Here is a 15,979-nt window from a genome sequence, read left to right as displayed (position 1 = left end):
TTATTATAAGTATAGATAAGTACTCTTAGGTTATTTTACTTGACTGAAATGATAACCAATTGTGATTGAAAATTGTGATTAAAGTTTTAATTAAAGAGATAAATAACGACTGATTACATAAAAGCAGTCTTTTTATTTTTAAATAATTTAGAAAATTAAAATTAAATGGCCAATTTACTCAACTCAACAGGGTGGTTCAATGTGGAAAATACCCTGGTTCAAAGTGTACATCCTGGTGTACACATTGAACCAAAACTCCTTTTTTTAAAAAACCCATTTTTCATAAAAATGAAACAGAATATTAAATATTTGTGAATGGCGATTTAAAGTTAATTAAATTCCACAGTGAATTGCGAAAAATTATACGTTTCGAAGCATAAACGTTGCAGCTATGCTCTTTAGAAATTTACCTGGTTCAATGTGAGACAACTTACCCTACTTTAAATCGCTAGGGGCAAGGCTCGAAACTGGTTTCACAAAATGCTTATGTATAAAAACCTTTTTATTATTATACGTTATTATTAACTACGAGCACGTACACAAGATGTTGTTCTCTTTTATGAAATTTGTTAGTACTAAGGTTGAATTATTAAATAATCACTGTTAAATGTGATTAATTTATCACTTTCACCGCGACTGTCGGTAATTATTCATAACTAGCGGCCGCCCACGACTTCGTACGCGTGGATCCCGTTTTACCCCCTTCATCTATCTTACTCGGTTTAGATTTTTTCATACAAATGTTTTTTCCCGCTAACTCCCGTTCCCGTGGGAATTTTGCAATATCCTCTTGTAACTAAGCTTTAAGTTTACTAAGGTACCTGCATGCCAAATTTCAAGCGTCTAACTTAAGCGGTTTGAATTTTTCATACAAAAGGATTTTCCCGCTAACTCCCGTTCCCGTGGGAATTCCTAAGTATCCTATAACCTGCCCAGGAGTATGAAGAATAATTGTACCAAGTTTCGTTAAAATCAGTCGAGTAGTTTTTGTTTCTATAAGGAACATACAGACAGACAGACAGACAGACAGACAGACAGACAGACAGACAGACAGACAGACAGACAGACAGACAGACAGACAGACAGACAGACAAAAATTTTACTGATTGCATTTTTGGCATCAGTATCGATCACTAATCACCCCCTGATAGTTATTTTGAAAATATATTTCATGTACAGAATTGACCTCTCTACAGATTTATTATAAGTATAGATAACCGGTTATTATTAATAATTTTCAATTTATCACATTAACCGTAACATATGTTCCACCACCACCACCACCATTTCAGCCATAGGACGTCCACTGCTGAACATAGGCCTCCCCCAATGCCTCCCATGTTGATCGATTGGAAGCGGCCTGCGTCCAGCGCTTCCCTGCTACCTTTACGATGTCGTCGGTCCACTTTGTAGGTGGAAGTCCCACGCTACGTTTACCGGTACGCGGCCTCCATTCCAGAACCTTTCTGCCTCACCGGCCATCGCTCATGTTCTGCGTACTATGTTCCCTGCCCATTGCCACTTCAGCTTGCTAATCTGTCGGGCTATGTCAGCGACTTTGGTTCGTTTACGGATCTCCTCATTTCTGAGGTTTCTCCCGATCTCGCAAAGAAACACCAAGCATAGCCCTCTCCATAGCACGCTGTGCAACTGAGCTTCTGTATAAGGCCTATAGTGAGAGGCCACGTTTCCGAGCCATAAGTTATCACTGGTAACACACATTGGTCATACACTCTAGTCTTCAGGCATTGAGGTATTTTGGACGAAAATATGTTGCGTAGTTTCCCGAACGCTGCCCAGCCGAGTTGGATTCGACGATTGACCTCCTTCTCGAAATTGGACCTACCTAGCTGGATCGTTTGTCCGAGGTAGACATACTTGTCGACAATCTCGAGAATTGAGCTCCCAACTGAAGCTGGGTAGGGCGCAACATGGACATTCGACATAAGCTTCGTTTTGTCCATGTTCATCCTCAGGCCTACCTTTTGGGAAAATCGATTAAGGTCTTCGAGCATTGTGCCAAGATCTTCCAACGATTCTGCCATGACCACAATATCGTCGGCAAACCGATGTGTACACAGTACCACAGTGTACCGAACAGTATATGTACACCTCCACAATATCTAGAGATCATAGTGAGCATACATTTTAACTTTCAAGTCTCTTACTTTAAAAACCGAGGACTGCAATACAAACTTCCAACCCCCTTTTTAACTCCCATAAGGGTCGAATTTTGCAAAATTTCGTCTTAGTGACCACCTACCAAGGTTTCCAAGGTTGGCCATTCGTCGACCAACACGTATGTGACCATACAGAGGTATGATTTATTTATAGGTGATCAAAGGACACTAAAAAAATAATTTAACTGGAGTCCACTTTGATCATCTTGGTGATCAAAGCCAGGTGGAATAGACCATTAACCCCTATGAGAACTCTTTTGAGACTTGTAGTTTCTGAGACTTCGTGATGAGTGAGTGAGTCACTTAGTCATTCAATGACCTTTCTTTCTTTCTAAAATTATACGTACTTCCTTATAGTAATTATCATTAAAATCAAATAAACTAACAGCCTTACTTATAAACGTTTATTAAAATTAAGACACAGTTTAACGGTCTATTAAATAATATCTTAACTTAAAAACGATAATTAGTGTTAACCAACGTCTTAGTGACTGCTTAAATAACTGTCAAGTTAAACAGCGTCGGACCCTTGTTTAAAGCCCTAATTACCAAAATGGCGGATCAAAAAGTTAACAGCTGATGCGTGACGTGCCATGCAACGCGCGCTGTGTTGCTGCGCTGCGCGAAGATACACACAAAACAAGAAACACATGGCAAAGGTTGGCGCAAACATAATACAAAGTGAAAGTATAACAATAGATAGACATTACAACGGTTGGTGTTTCTTAATACCTACACAGTTAAAATAATTCAATGGACTAATAATACACCACATGTTACGTCGGCGAAACACTAAAAAGACATTCCGACAATAAAATCCTAAAGGCTTCCTAAGGGTGCATGTGCGTGAGAAACTAAAATTACCATGCCTTAAAATTGCGCTAAAACTAACAAAGCATTTACATCTTAAGTTTGTACAAGAAGTATTACAATTATCTCTAGTGTATAATTATTATAATTGGTACATAATTTTAATATGGCGTATGTGGGACATAGTCGCCACAGTACTTTTGTTTGTTTGTTGTTGTAGACTTGACAGTTGACTGACAGACAGCGTTTCATTTGACATAACTTTGACGTTTATTATTCTTAATTTTAGCATTGGCTTTCGGCATTTTGGCATTAGAACTGGTCTGAAGTTCGGTTCAGGTGGATTTAAAAAAGAAAAACTCTAATTAACAGTTGATTAGTTAAGTGGCGCTTAAGCAGTGTTTATAAGTGAGAAGTATTTAATTACTGATTAAGAAGTTAACGAGTCATTAGTTAATTAGTTGCTTAGACGTTGATTAGTTGATTTTTATAAGTAAGGCTGTAAGTATGTACCTACCAACCTAAGTAATTAAAATAAAAACCCTACCAAAAAATTAACAAATTACATACAGAAAATAAAAACGAAGTAATTCTTATCATATTTAACTACAATCGCCCACGCGCCCATCCCATTTGTCCGCCGCTGAACCGTACCCTAATATTCATCTCGGTAGATGGCGGCACATAGTAAGAATTTGCAAGGAAGTTTGTAAAAAGTCACTAATTAACACTTTGATTTGCTCGTTTCAACACAGTGAATGATTCAAATAGGTGCCTACAGTGAATGGTTCAATTATATAAAATATCTTTATTTATTTTTCAATATTATTTACGAATAGCACTATTCAAACATGTAATATTTAGTTGCTAATTTACTAATGATGTCGATAGATGGCGTTTGACGGCTTTGCCTTCATGAATATTTACGAACCTCAAAAATTTTTGTCAGGCGCGAGAAGATTTTAAACAATGACGATAGATGGCGCTTTTCCACGTCTTATGAAAATCCCAAATATTTTACGGGACCCTATTTTTTTCCAAAATAAAATTTAGCCTATGTTATTCGTGAGTAATGTAGCTTTCGAATGGTGAAAGAATTTTTAAAATCGGTCCAGTAGTTTTTGAGCCTATTCATTACAACGAAACAAACAAACAAACAAAGTTTTCCTCTTTATAATATTAGTGTAGACTATCACGCATTTACTTTTTAATTATGGCGATCTGCGTACCGCATATGTTTCTCAAAAATAATGCCTATATTAGGCTTTCAACTAGCTCTTATAGTAATTACATAGTTGACAGTTACTAATTACTTCTACTGTTTTTTTTTTTGTAAAATCTTATAATCGCAAGTAACACATCATTTTTTTATTTAAAATTACAAAATAGAAAATTATAATTTACTTCTATTTATCGATAATAGGAAACCGCATTAGAACACGAGCACGGCACTATGTTACGACCGGCACATGCGGCCGTACTGTGTATTTTCACACGACCAGTGGATATCGGAAGAAATTAAATACATTGCGCAGTAGTTGAGCATGACATAAAGTGGTTGCTAACTAAATCGTCAATGTACAAGTGTGTTAGATTTTTTATCACCACTGATTTCGATATCGCAGTAACTGTTACGGCACTGAATTCGTTCGTAAAAATGTTTAGTTTTTTTTTTATTTATAAGCAAAATACCAATGGATTTGCAATACTTACATGTAGTAAATGACTCCATTGTTCCTGTAGTTCTTCGTTTCACTTGTTTTATTGCACGTAACGACGCATTATCCAAAATATCGGAGAACATTTCCTTAGTACGACTGAATCGCGACTAGGGTATGCAAAACCGAAAGTTTATCAAAAACCGATTTTTTTTTCGGTCTCCAAGAAAAAAAACCGGTTTTCGGTTATTATCGTTCTATTTTTTTTTTCAAACAACTAGTAGTTACATACAGCGATTTGTTACGTCCTGTCCGTTTTGATAAATTTAGCTTATTCATTAGGCATTATAGGCCCATAATGAATAATGAATAAGCTAAATTTAACTCAAGGGATGGTAGTTTATCTCCATTGTACGTAATAATTGTCAACGAATACGTTTTTAAAATTCATTACTTTGTCGGTTTAGTATTTTGTTAATTACCACCATGTACGTAATGTACATCAAAAACGTATTTGTTTACAATTACGATTGATATAAGCAATATCTTAAATTAAAAAGCATATTAAAATGTAAAAAGCTTTATTTGTGAACGTTAGGTGTTCTTCTTGGGCAAAAAGTAGGCTCTCGAAATCGCTAAAGCGTCTAGGGTAGAATCCTTCAGCCTGGACCTCAGCTTTGTGCATATATTTCCTGCTGCAGAGAATGCCCGTTCGGATTCGACACTAGTCGGCTTAACAGTTTTTAAATGATTGTATGCTGCAGTCAAATATTTTCCCCGACTGCCGCCATTTTCGAAAAGAGCCATTTCGATGTGTATTATGTTCGGCAAGCTTTCAATTTCGCTTTCGCTGCTTTTAACATTTTTTGCCGATGTTATTTTTTCAACTGCCTTTCTGGCTTCTTCTTTAAATGAAGAACCTGTTGAGGTTGTAGGCAAATCTGTTGGTTCCGAACCTGAAGACGTACCAGCTGTACTCAGGACAAGATCTGCTAAAGTTGTTTCAGGTTTTGTTATAGGAATGATAATAGATTTCATTTGTTCTATTGAAGGACGTGTGAAAACTTCAATGATTTCAGAATCTTCAGGTTTAAAAAACTCATGAGGGTTTTCTAAATAACTGAAAACACCTTGAATTAATTGGTATCTTTCGCCAATTCTTTTTCTTAATGAAGATTTCAGATTTTCACTTAGCTGCCCAGGAATACAATTCAATTTTTTTAACAGATGTTTTAACACCACATCAGCGGTAACGAGGGTTGAATCTTCTTGGCATAATAACTCTAATGCTCCTTTTACAACGTCTAGTATTTCACTTATGTGGCCAATCATCTGAATTTCACAATCTGTGAATTGAATATCAGACTTTAAGTCAATTAAGGCTTTCTTGATAGATTGCTCTAATTTTATAAAACGCTCTAGCATATTTGCTAGGGAACTCCATCGTGTTTTGCAATCCAATATCAACGACAGCTCTTTCCCCAATTCCTCCATCACATGTTTTTGAAGTGCAATATCATTTTTTGTTGCAGATTTTTTGAACAGCTTGACCACCTTTCTAACTTTGTCAATGACTTGCTTGTATGTAGGATTTGTTATTTCAACTCTCATATTTTCATGCTCAACAGTAAAAGAATCATCATCATCTTCAGAATCTGAGTCAAAGACCTCTTCTGGTATTAAAACGGCTTCTTTTCGATCCTTTTTATATAAGACATCCAATATAGCTAGCTGCAGCCCATGTGCATAGCATAATTGATGATAAAAAGGAAGGGTAGGTGGCGCTCGCCTAACGTCAATATTGAGCTCCGTGTATTTTGTAAATAAATATAGTCTGAACGATTTTTCTAAGTGTATTTCGAGTTTATCTTGTATTTCTAACGGTGTACTCTATGTGACATTGTTGGCAAGCTCCTAAGTGACTTCTTAGTGTAAAAAACAGGAAACACAAATTAAGTGACTTTGACTTATCGTAAACCAGTGACCTTTGAATTCGTTTTTATTTACTATTGTGATAATCACTATAAAATGTCTCCCAAAAATAAATTTTGCGGTGGTTGTTTACAAAAAATAGAGGACAAACGTAGATGCTTGATGTGCATGGCGTGTAAGAAACATTACGACCTGGTGTGCGCCGGTGTCAGTGAACAGCGGTTCCACGGGACGCTTGTCGGCGAGCACAGGGACCGGTGGCGGTGCGTCGCCTGCGTCAGCGCGCAGCCTAAGCGCGACAACACAAACACGCCGGTCCGGGCCGCCGTCGACGGCGTCACGGTGAGGAGGGGCGCCAACACAGTGAGCCCCGTCAGCCTGGACGTGTCCATGCTGGAGCGGCCGCCGCTGGACGACACCGCGCACAACTTGACCGTGGAGTTGCCGGACTTCCACGCGCTGGTCCTCGAGCTGAGGCAGTTCCGCGAGGAGGTGCGGGAGGAGATGAGGCAGCTCCGCGAGGAGGTGCGTGAGGAGCTGAGGGCTGTGTGCGCCCGGACCGATGCCGTGTGCGACGAGGTGCGGAAGCTGACGGGCCGGGTGACCCGCTGCGAGGACAGGGTCGGAGCCGTCGAGCAGCGCCTGCACGCCATCAACCTCGCCGTGCAGAGCGGCGCCACGGCCGGGACGGCGCGGATGGACGCGCTCGAGCGGCGGCTGGAGGCCGGGGCGGCGCCCGGGCCGGGGGCGAGCGAGCAGCTGGAGCGCACCGTGGCCAAGCTCAGGCTCGAGCTCAACGAGCGGGACCAGGAGGCCCTGCTCGCGGACCTGGAGATCGGCCACCTCCCGGAGGAGAAGGGGGAGAGCGTCGGGCATAGCGTCGCGGTGCTGGCCAGCCGGCTGGGCGTGGCGCTGGACGAGCGGGACGTGGTGTTCGCGGAGCGCGTGGGCGCGCCGCCGGCCGAGGCGGGCGGGCGCGCGCGGCGCGTGGTGGTGCGGCTGGCGCGGCGCCGCCTGCGCGACGAGCTGCTGCAGGCCGCGCGCGTGCGTCGGGGCCTGGTCGGTGAGGGCGGCACACGGGTCTTCATTAATGAGCGCTTGACCCGGCCGAACCGCCAACTCTTCCACCGGGTGCGGGATGAGTGTCGTAGGCTTCAATGGAAATACTCCTGGACGAGGCGTGGTCGCATTTACGCTCGTAGGAGTGATGGTGCTGAGGTTCGGCAGTTCCGCTCGCTCGGCGACGTGGAGAGAGTATTCGGCGCACCCGCGATATGACTCGGAACAACCTGTAAGAACAGTTTCATTAGTCACACATTCTATAACTTAAAAATAAATTTGTCATACTTTAAAACTTTATTACCTGGGCCGCCTTATTGTAGTTATTATTGTTGTAAGGTGTTAGTAATTGTAAGTCATAGGATAAATCATACACACAATAGATCAATTATTGTTGTGTTGGTTGTATTGTCAGATATTCTCATCATTCCACAACTTCTTGTATGCAATGTAGACAATTTTGATTTCATGTTACAGTACAAATGTTGCTCTGAATACAGACAGAGTCAATACATTTTTTTAATCTTTCTGCGGCTATGTTATTGCACTGTATCGGATGGTCATTGTACTATCAGGTGTGTACACCAGTCAAACTATATCATTCATATACATTTCCATAAAATTATAAACTATAATGACATTAGAAACAAATTCTTAATGCTATATAAATTAATTTATACTGAGTCCAGGGTAATGACATCTGTGACCACGGCACTATGGTACGTGAGTAACTTATCAAACGCACAGGCCTGGGGTTAAAAAAAATTATTAATTGGCCTTTACAACGCAGGCTCTCTGTGCACAAAACAGGAAGAATTTATTGTTGGGGTGGAGGAATTGGCACCGGATATATTGGCAATAAACGAAACGTGGCTGGGACCGGGAGAGGATGACAGAGCTCCCAAACTGGTGGGGTACCAATTCAGACACGCTCCGAGACCTGGCCATGTCAGGGGGGGCCGGGGTGGCGGGGTCGGTTTTTATATACGTAGGGGTCTGAATTTCAAGATTAGCCAGCATCCCATTGGAACGGCAACTGTGGAGCAGATGTGGCTGAATGTACGGCTGCCCGGTCAGAGGATAGTGGTGGGCACCGCCTACCGACCTCCGTGGCAGGACGTGTCCGTATTCCTTGAGGCTATAACAGAATCAATTACCTCTTTCTCCGGGGTGGACGGAGTGTTCCTGACTGGTGATTTTAATATTGATCTGCTTGATAGTGGTAGTGCTAAATGTAAGGCTTTCACTGTTCACACAAAGCCTGAGTGTCTCTCAACTAATTGGTGAGCCGACACATTTCACTGATCACAGTGCCACACTGATCGATGTGATGTGCACTGACATGCGGGCGGGACAGGTGACGGTGAGCCATTCACCTGATCGTGGGGGGCATGCGATGCTACTAGCGGAGGTCAAGGTGGAGGTGGAAAAGCCGTGTCCCAGGTGGGTGACGTACAGGCCACTAAAAAGTATTGTGTTGGAGCAACTGGATAAAGATCTGGGGCTAATTAATTGGAATAATATTGGAAGTCTCAATGATGTGAATCACATGGTTAGGGGGTTCTCGAGTTGTATTCTGGGACTAATGGACCTACATGCGCCAACTAAAACTAAGAAATTTAGGCACCCTCCTCACCCTTGGATAACTGACACCGTTAAGTCTATGATGCGCATTAGGGATAACTACCATAGAAAATTCAAGAAGCACGGGACAGCAACTATTAGGCAGGCTTACAAGGAGATGAGGCATATAGTCATTGCAGCAATTGAACAAGAAAAAAAAAGTTTCTTTGACAGACACATAAACAACAATTACAGGGACTCAAAGAAGTTGTGGAAAAATCTTAAGAGCACCATATTGCCAAACAAAAGGGACTCAAATGAGCTGCCTCCCGCATTTAATGACCCTGACAAATTGAATGTTCATTTTTTGAACGTCCCTGGGCAGGATGAGTCAAGTATTTCGCAGCTCACTTTCTTTGAATATAATAGGCTTAATATGTCGGCATCATTTACATTAAGTACGGTGAGCAGGGAAGTGGTAATGAATACCATCAAAGGCCTGCGTTCAAACGCAATGGGTTGCGACGGCATGTCTCTGGACATATTGCGACTGACACTGCCGCAATCACTGGAGGCCATCACGGCAATAATAAACCGCTCATTACTTGAAGGTGTGTTCCCTGACGATTGGAAGACAGCAGTGGTAAAGCCCCTGCCTAAGACCGGCCAGCCAGCATCAATGCAGGAGTTACGACCTGTCAGTCTCCTTCCATGTTTGTCCAAGGTCTTGGAGAGGATAGTGTGCAACCAATTGACTGATTACCTTGAAAAACACAATATGCTCCCTGCTCTGCAATCTGGTTTTCGTAAGGGTCACAGCACGGCAACTGCTCTGGCGGATGTGGTGGATGGACTGCTTGCTTCTCAGGACCGGGGCATGGTGTCCGCCCTCATATTGCTTGATTTCTCTCGCGCTTTCGATTCTATAAACATACCATTGCTATTGTCAAAACTCAGCTATTACGGCCTCGAGGCCGGAGCTGTGAGGTGGTTCCACAGCTACCTGACCAATAGGAAACAATATGTCGAACTGAAGCTGAGGGACGGGTCAGTGTTGCAGTCAAGTCCGAGGTCAGTCACAAGAGGGGTACCCCAGGGATCTATATTAGGCCCTATTTTGTACATTTTGTACAGTGCCGACATCACGGAACATATTGCACATTGCCAATATCAGTTGTATGCAGATGACCTGCAACTGTTCCTTTCGTTTCGGCCAGACGACCACGCATATGCTATTAACATGCTTAACATGGAGCTGAAGGGTGTGTCTGACTGGTGTTCGGATAATTGTCTTGTTCTGAATCCCAAAAAGTCTAAACTGATGCTGATAGGTACTCCTAAAAATATTTCTAAATTGGATAATGTCACACTGGGAGTGGAACTGAATGGCGAAATAATAGAGAGAGTCACAGAGGTCAGAAACCTGGGTTTAGTGTTCGATAGCAAGTTAAGATTCGAGAGCCATATCATTGAATGTGTCAAAAACTGTTTCTACAGACTGAAACTGTTGTACAGAGTAAGACCATACTTAAGCATAGAACTCAGGCAGACATTATGTGAATCACTTATCCTATCAAAACTTAATTATTGTGACACAGTTTATGGCCCTTGTCTACTGGGTAGATCATCCAGGCTCTTGCAAAGGGTGCAGAATGCATGCGCGCGCTTCTGTTTCCATATCCCACCTAGGTCACACGTGACCCCATTCCTGAATGCAGCTAATCAGTTAAAGATGGCAGCGCGCCGTAGGCTGCACCTGGCAACCATGCTCTTCGGGATTATCACAGCCTCACGGCCTGGGTATCTATCAGACAGGCTCATGAGGTCTCAGGAGCGTTGCGGTCATAAGAAGCGTTCTTGTACTAACATCTTTCTAACTCCTAGACATCGGACGTCTGCCTTTCGCGGGTCGTTCAAATTCGCCGCTTCTCGCTTCTGGAATGACTTGCCCCCGCCGCTGCGCGCACTGAAAGTTAAAAATACATTTAAGGTTAAAGTAAAGAGTCATTTATTATCATTACAAAAGGCCGATGAGGGGCAGACATATCATCACTTACCTCTCGGATCTGCGCGGCGCCTGAGGGGGGCATAGATGTACTGGCCCGCCTCTGGATTCGTGCTCTTTTTCCGTGTCTGCGGATTCCCTCTTTCCCATATGCTGCCTGTAAGCACACGGGGGTGGCTCGATCAAATTCACGGCTATTCGTTGCTTGCCCCACCGTTTAGTGCACTGAAAGTTACAAACATGCTTAAGGTTCAAGTGACAGTGGTTAACATGGCAAAGAGACAGGGACGTATTTTATTTTATTTTATTTACCTTCCGGAACTGTGGGCAGCTGAGGGTGGATTGATGCGCCGGCCGGTCCGTGGAGTTTCCAAAACTCATGCTTTGCCCTCGTTTGTGCTGTCGCCGCCATGGCGGAATACGTAACTCGCGACAGCCGTGTGGAAGGCATGTCAGTCTCACAGGTTCTTGGTGCGTGGAGAGTGGCGGGTCATTATGCGTCTTGTTCTCACTAGGTACGTGGCAACACGTGGAAATAACGTTTCTCAAAGACGGACGTGATGAATAGGTGACGGGGGAGCGATGAGCGAATGGCAGAGCGTCGTATTGTAGCTTGACAGATAGATACCCGGAAATAAAAATGTAAATGTCACAGACCAAATGGAAGAATTCTGGGCACAGCTGATAATGCAATGGCTATAGATGCAACTATTTGTTTGTATGTTTTACTTTAAGGTTATGTTCCGTTTTTATTTTATTAATTTATTAATTTTGACATTTAATTTCAAATTTTATTTCATTATTATTAATTAATATTGTTTTAATTTAAATTGATTTAATTTTTTATTATTATTTTTTTTTTTTTTTTGTGACACTGACATTGAATCTTTATTATTTATTATGTTGTACGCTTTGGAGCTCATTATTATTATTGTTTTATTTTATTTTTTATTTTTTTCGTTCTATTGATTATTTTTATAACACAGCATGCCCATACGCCCAAGGCGTCCACTGAAAATCAGTGTCCAGCCATGCATTTAGCTGGCTGGATATACTGAGTGGGCGTCCTTTTTGGCACATCGCCTTTATAGACATTTATAAGTATTTTATTATTGTTATTGTAATTTTTTTTATTTCCATATTAATGTCCTGATTTATTGTTTCTTTTTTGTGTGCCAAATAAATCATTCTTTCTTTCTTTCTTTCTTTCTTCCCATTTTCACCATTACGCTTGCTCCATCTGTAGTCAAGCCAACAATGTCGTCAAACGATACATTAAAATCAGTTAGTCGTTGTTTTAAAAGTTCAGCACATCTCACGGCATTTGCAGAACCAGCTATTCTGACCAGACCGAAATTAAAAAACGTTTTCTCTTTACTAAGGCTGATGCTACGCATGGAATCTGCATGTAGATTAATATTTATGTATCTTTTGTTTGCAATCGAAGTCCATTCATCTAACGTAAGGGAAAATTTGTAGCCTTTTTCTTTTAACTCAGTAATTTGCTGTACTTTTTTCATTTTAATGGTTTCGCTCTGATCTACAACCATTTTTTTAATACTGTTTGCCGATTTAGGTAACTTATATCCGCTTTTGGAAAAAAGATTTCTTAAATCAGGAGAATTCGCGAAAACCCTAAATGGTATACCGTCCAAAGTTACCATGCGAGTAGTGATCATTTCCATAGAATTGTCATTAGAGAAATAATGTGTTATCTTTGTTTTTTTAGCCGCTGGTTGGAGATTTTCCACAACTGTGTCTTGTTCAGAAGAAGTGGCGTCTAATGTTATTTTATGTGTTGAACGTAGATGGTTTCGGAGACTAGAGGTGCTACCACCCGCTGATTTTAAAATTTTGTTACAAGTAGTACATTTTGCAGTATTGCCATCAGCTGATCTTAAGAAATACGCCCATGCACTTGTTTTATCACTCTTCTTTTTAGTTACTTCTTTATATTCCATTTTTATAAATCTGCAAAAAAATATTTAGTTAAATTTATGGTAAATAGTCGTTTCTAATATTTGTAAAAATAAAATAGTAATGTAATTTTTAGTCAGTTACAATTTAAAACACTTGCACGTAGTTATGGTAGACAGACGCATATAAACGCTCATGCAAATAATCATATTTCATAAAACATAACCTATCTACTTACGTTAAAATAATACTGTTTCTTAGGTTCACAATTGTGATATTTATTAATACCCTGGATATTTGCTTTAAGTGACCAAATAAACATTTTGTATGTATAAGTAGTTATGAACTACCAGAATACAACTTTTGAAATTTCATAAACAACTAATAAGTAACACTTCAAAAATTAATACGAATTTAACGCCACCTCGCACTTTAGAACAAGTCAAGCCGTTTAGGGTCCAGAGGTGGAATTGTGTAAAGCAATCGTAATCATTTGACAGTTCATAACGTACGATAAAGTCAGTTAAACAAAGCGTTTGACAGAATAATCGTACGTTATGAACTGTCAAATGATAACGATTGCTTTACACAATTCCACCTCTGGCCAGGCGGTCCTACTTATATTTTTACTCCCAAAAACATTATTCTCCTAGGACGAGTAAAACAATATAATTTCCGACTCCCAAACTACATTTTTCTATAAAATATCATGAATTCATAACACTTAAACGTAAATTTAATTTATACTTTCTGGTATTTCTGTCAAATTTCAATACACTAAGTATTACAGTAATAAGCTTCTGCAGATATCGCAAATAAATGAGATTCAATGTTCAAAACAATTCAGAAATAAAAACTGTTCAATTCACTCACACAGATTAATTATTCACTGCAATAATCACCAACTAACTGAATCGCGGGGTGGGGTCATGTCAGGTGGCGGGCGCGGGCGGTACGAGTCTTAAATAATTATCGGGGATTCCCCGTTCAAAGGTAAACGACGGAGTAACCAAGTGACAATGTTGCCAAGTTATAAATTGTAAAATAACCAAATATTCGTCAAATATCAAAATACCCAGGTTATATTATAATAAAATGATATTGCTTATTTATGGAATTGGTTACGTGTATACAGATAGAAAAACCGATTTAAATCCGGGTTTCGATTTTTAAAACCGGTTTTAGAATTCGTCGAAAAAGGGCGGTTTTTCCGATTTTTCGGTTTCCGATTAACCGGTTTTGCATTCCCTAATCGCGACTAACCTAGCTACGCGGCCGATGTTCGTTTCTGGGCATATCGCGGAGACACGCGCCACGCCCCCGTTTCACATCTATTCCCTTCTATGATCTGAGCATAAAACATAGTGACATTATGTCTATTGAACGATGTAGCCCGACTAAGGCTACACCCCTCAGGTGTCCTTAAAGTGATGTTCGGATGCCTTTTTCGAAAACCATATAGCCATTCAACTCCTGCCTGCTTTGTATCATGCCATTTCTTAGGTACTTCTATATTATTAACGACAACGTGTATACAATAAAAATTCTAGAATATTTACATTAAATAATAATCAAATATTAAATGTGGAATAATCGACTATAATACAGAATACATTTTAAAATCATTCTAATATCTGCAACATGTCCAGGAAGTAATCAAATAAAGTTTTTTAATTTAATAATGGATTTTTAGGTTTTACGTTACAAAACAATACCTAATCGTATAAAATACAATATAAATTCTAAAATCATTACAAACGGTTTCGTAAACAATTTCGCGAGCATCTAAAGTAGATAAACCATAAAATACTTTGCAACATTCTGCTATATATTCAGCCAGAACTTCTTCTTGGTCTGTAGTAAATATTATACGCATACTGTAATTAGGTGTTAGCTTTTCCGAACTTAACGGATCTTCGTTGGTTGATTTTTTTATTTTTTCGTTGTATCTGTATAAAGTTGTGAATGTGAAAGGGATGTTAGTGATTCTTGCAACAGCTCTTATTTTTTGCCCATTTTGTATCATTTCTAGGGCATTCCGCATTTCTTCTTCAGTGGTTAGACCTATACTGGTCTTTCTTGTATCTCGGCATTTTTACCTTAAAAATACAATTCCATTAATTATAAATTATTCTGATTCACTGTGCCACAAAGGCATGAAAAAAAAATTGTATTTATGTAAGTACCTTACTGTAATTTTAAACATTTCGTAAAAACAATGTTTACAGTTAATTTTAATTTTGATTTCTACATAATTCTTTGGGTTCGCTTATGATCCATTGTGCCCCCCTGATTTCTTCATTTGGGGAACAGTGGATCTCGGTTCTGGTTTGAGGAACCGGGTTTTTCGGGTCTGGTGGTCATAAGAACCGGGAGCCCCGGTTTTTTCGGTTCTTTCGGTTCCAAAAAAACAATATCGATGCCTCCTAAGTAAACTATCGTATGTCTTAAAACCAAACTTTACAGTAGAGCCATTTAAAGATATTTATGTGTGCAGTTTTCCCATCTTTTGAGCTAGGGATACGATTTTTTCAAAACTTATAATCAATTTAAGGTGTATTCTCATACAATAACATTTATTTGTAAATATATTGTAGTTTTGGAGATATTGTTGTTACGGTGTTTTACGGCGGATAAAATTAGTCATAGAAATCGTAACATAACTATACAATTATTTACTTTGTCAAGCTGTAGGTAAAATATATAGTAAGAGTCACATACTCCATTGTACGGGAACATAATCATTTATACTGTCGAAGGTATGTTACATATTTATTAATTTTTCATTGTAAATTCATGCTAAAACTAAATTATTCAATTAGGTACTCATCTATTTCGGACAAAAGGATTCACAA

General features: G+C 39.9%; 1 long non-coding RNA gene across 1 annotated transcript; it reads right to left on the bottom strand.

Annotated features, from left to right (window-relative positions):
- Positions 1-7,666: 7,666 nt before the first annotated feature.
- On the bottom strand, positions 7,667-11,135 carry LOC135086272 (uncharacterized). The gene is made up of 3 exons (XR_010260363.1): positions 11,070-11,135; positions 9,966-10,125; positions 7,667-7,869 (listed from the first exon to the last, which is right to left on the bottom strand). It is a non-coding gene; the product is annotated as an uncharacterized LOC135086272 (long non-coding RNA).
- Positions 11,136-15,979: the final 4,844 nt, after the last annotated feature.

The sequence above is a fragment of the Ostrinia nubilalis genome, chromosome W (genome assembly GCF_963855985.1).
Source record: "Ostrinia nubilalis chromosome W, ilOstNubi1.1, whole genome shotgun sequence".
Classification (NCBI taxonomy): Eukaryota; Metazoa; Arthropoda; class Insecta; order Lepidoptera; family Crambidae; genus Ostrinia; species Ostrinia nubilalis.
This window is presented reverse-complemented; position numbering and strand designations above follow the sequence as displayed.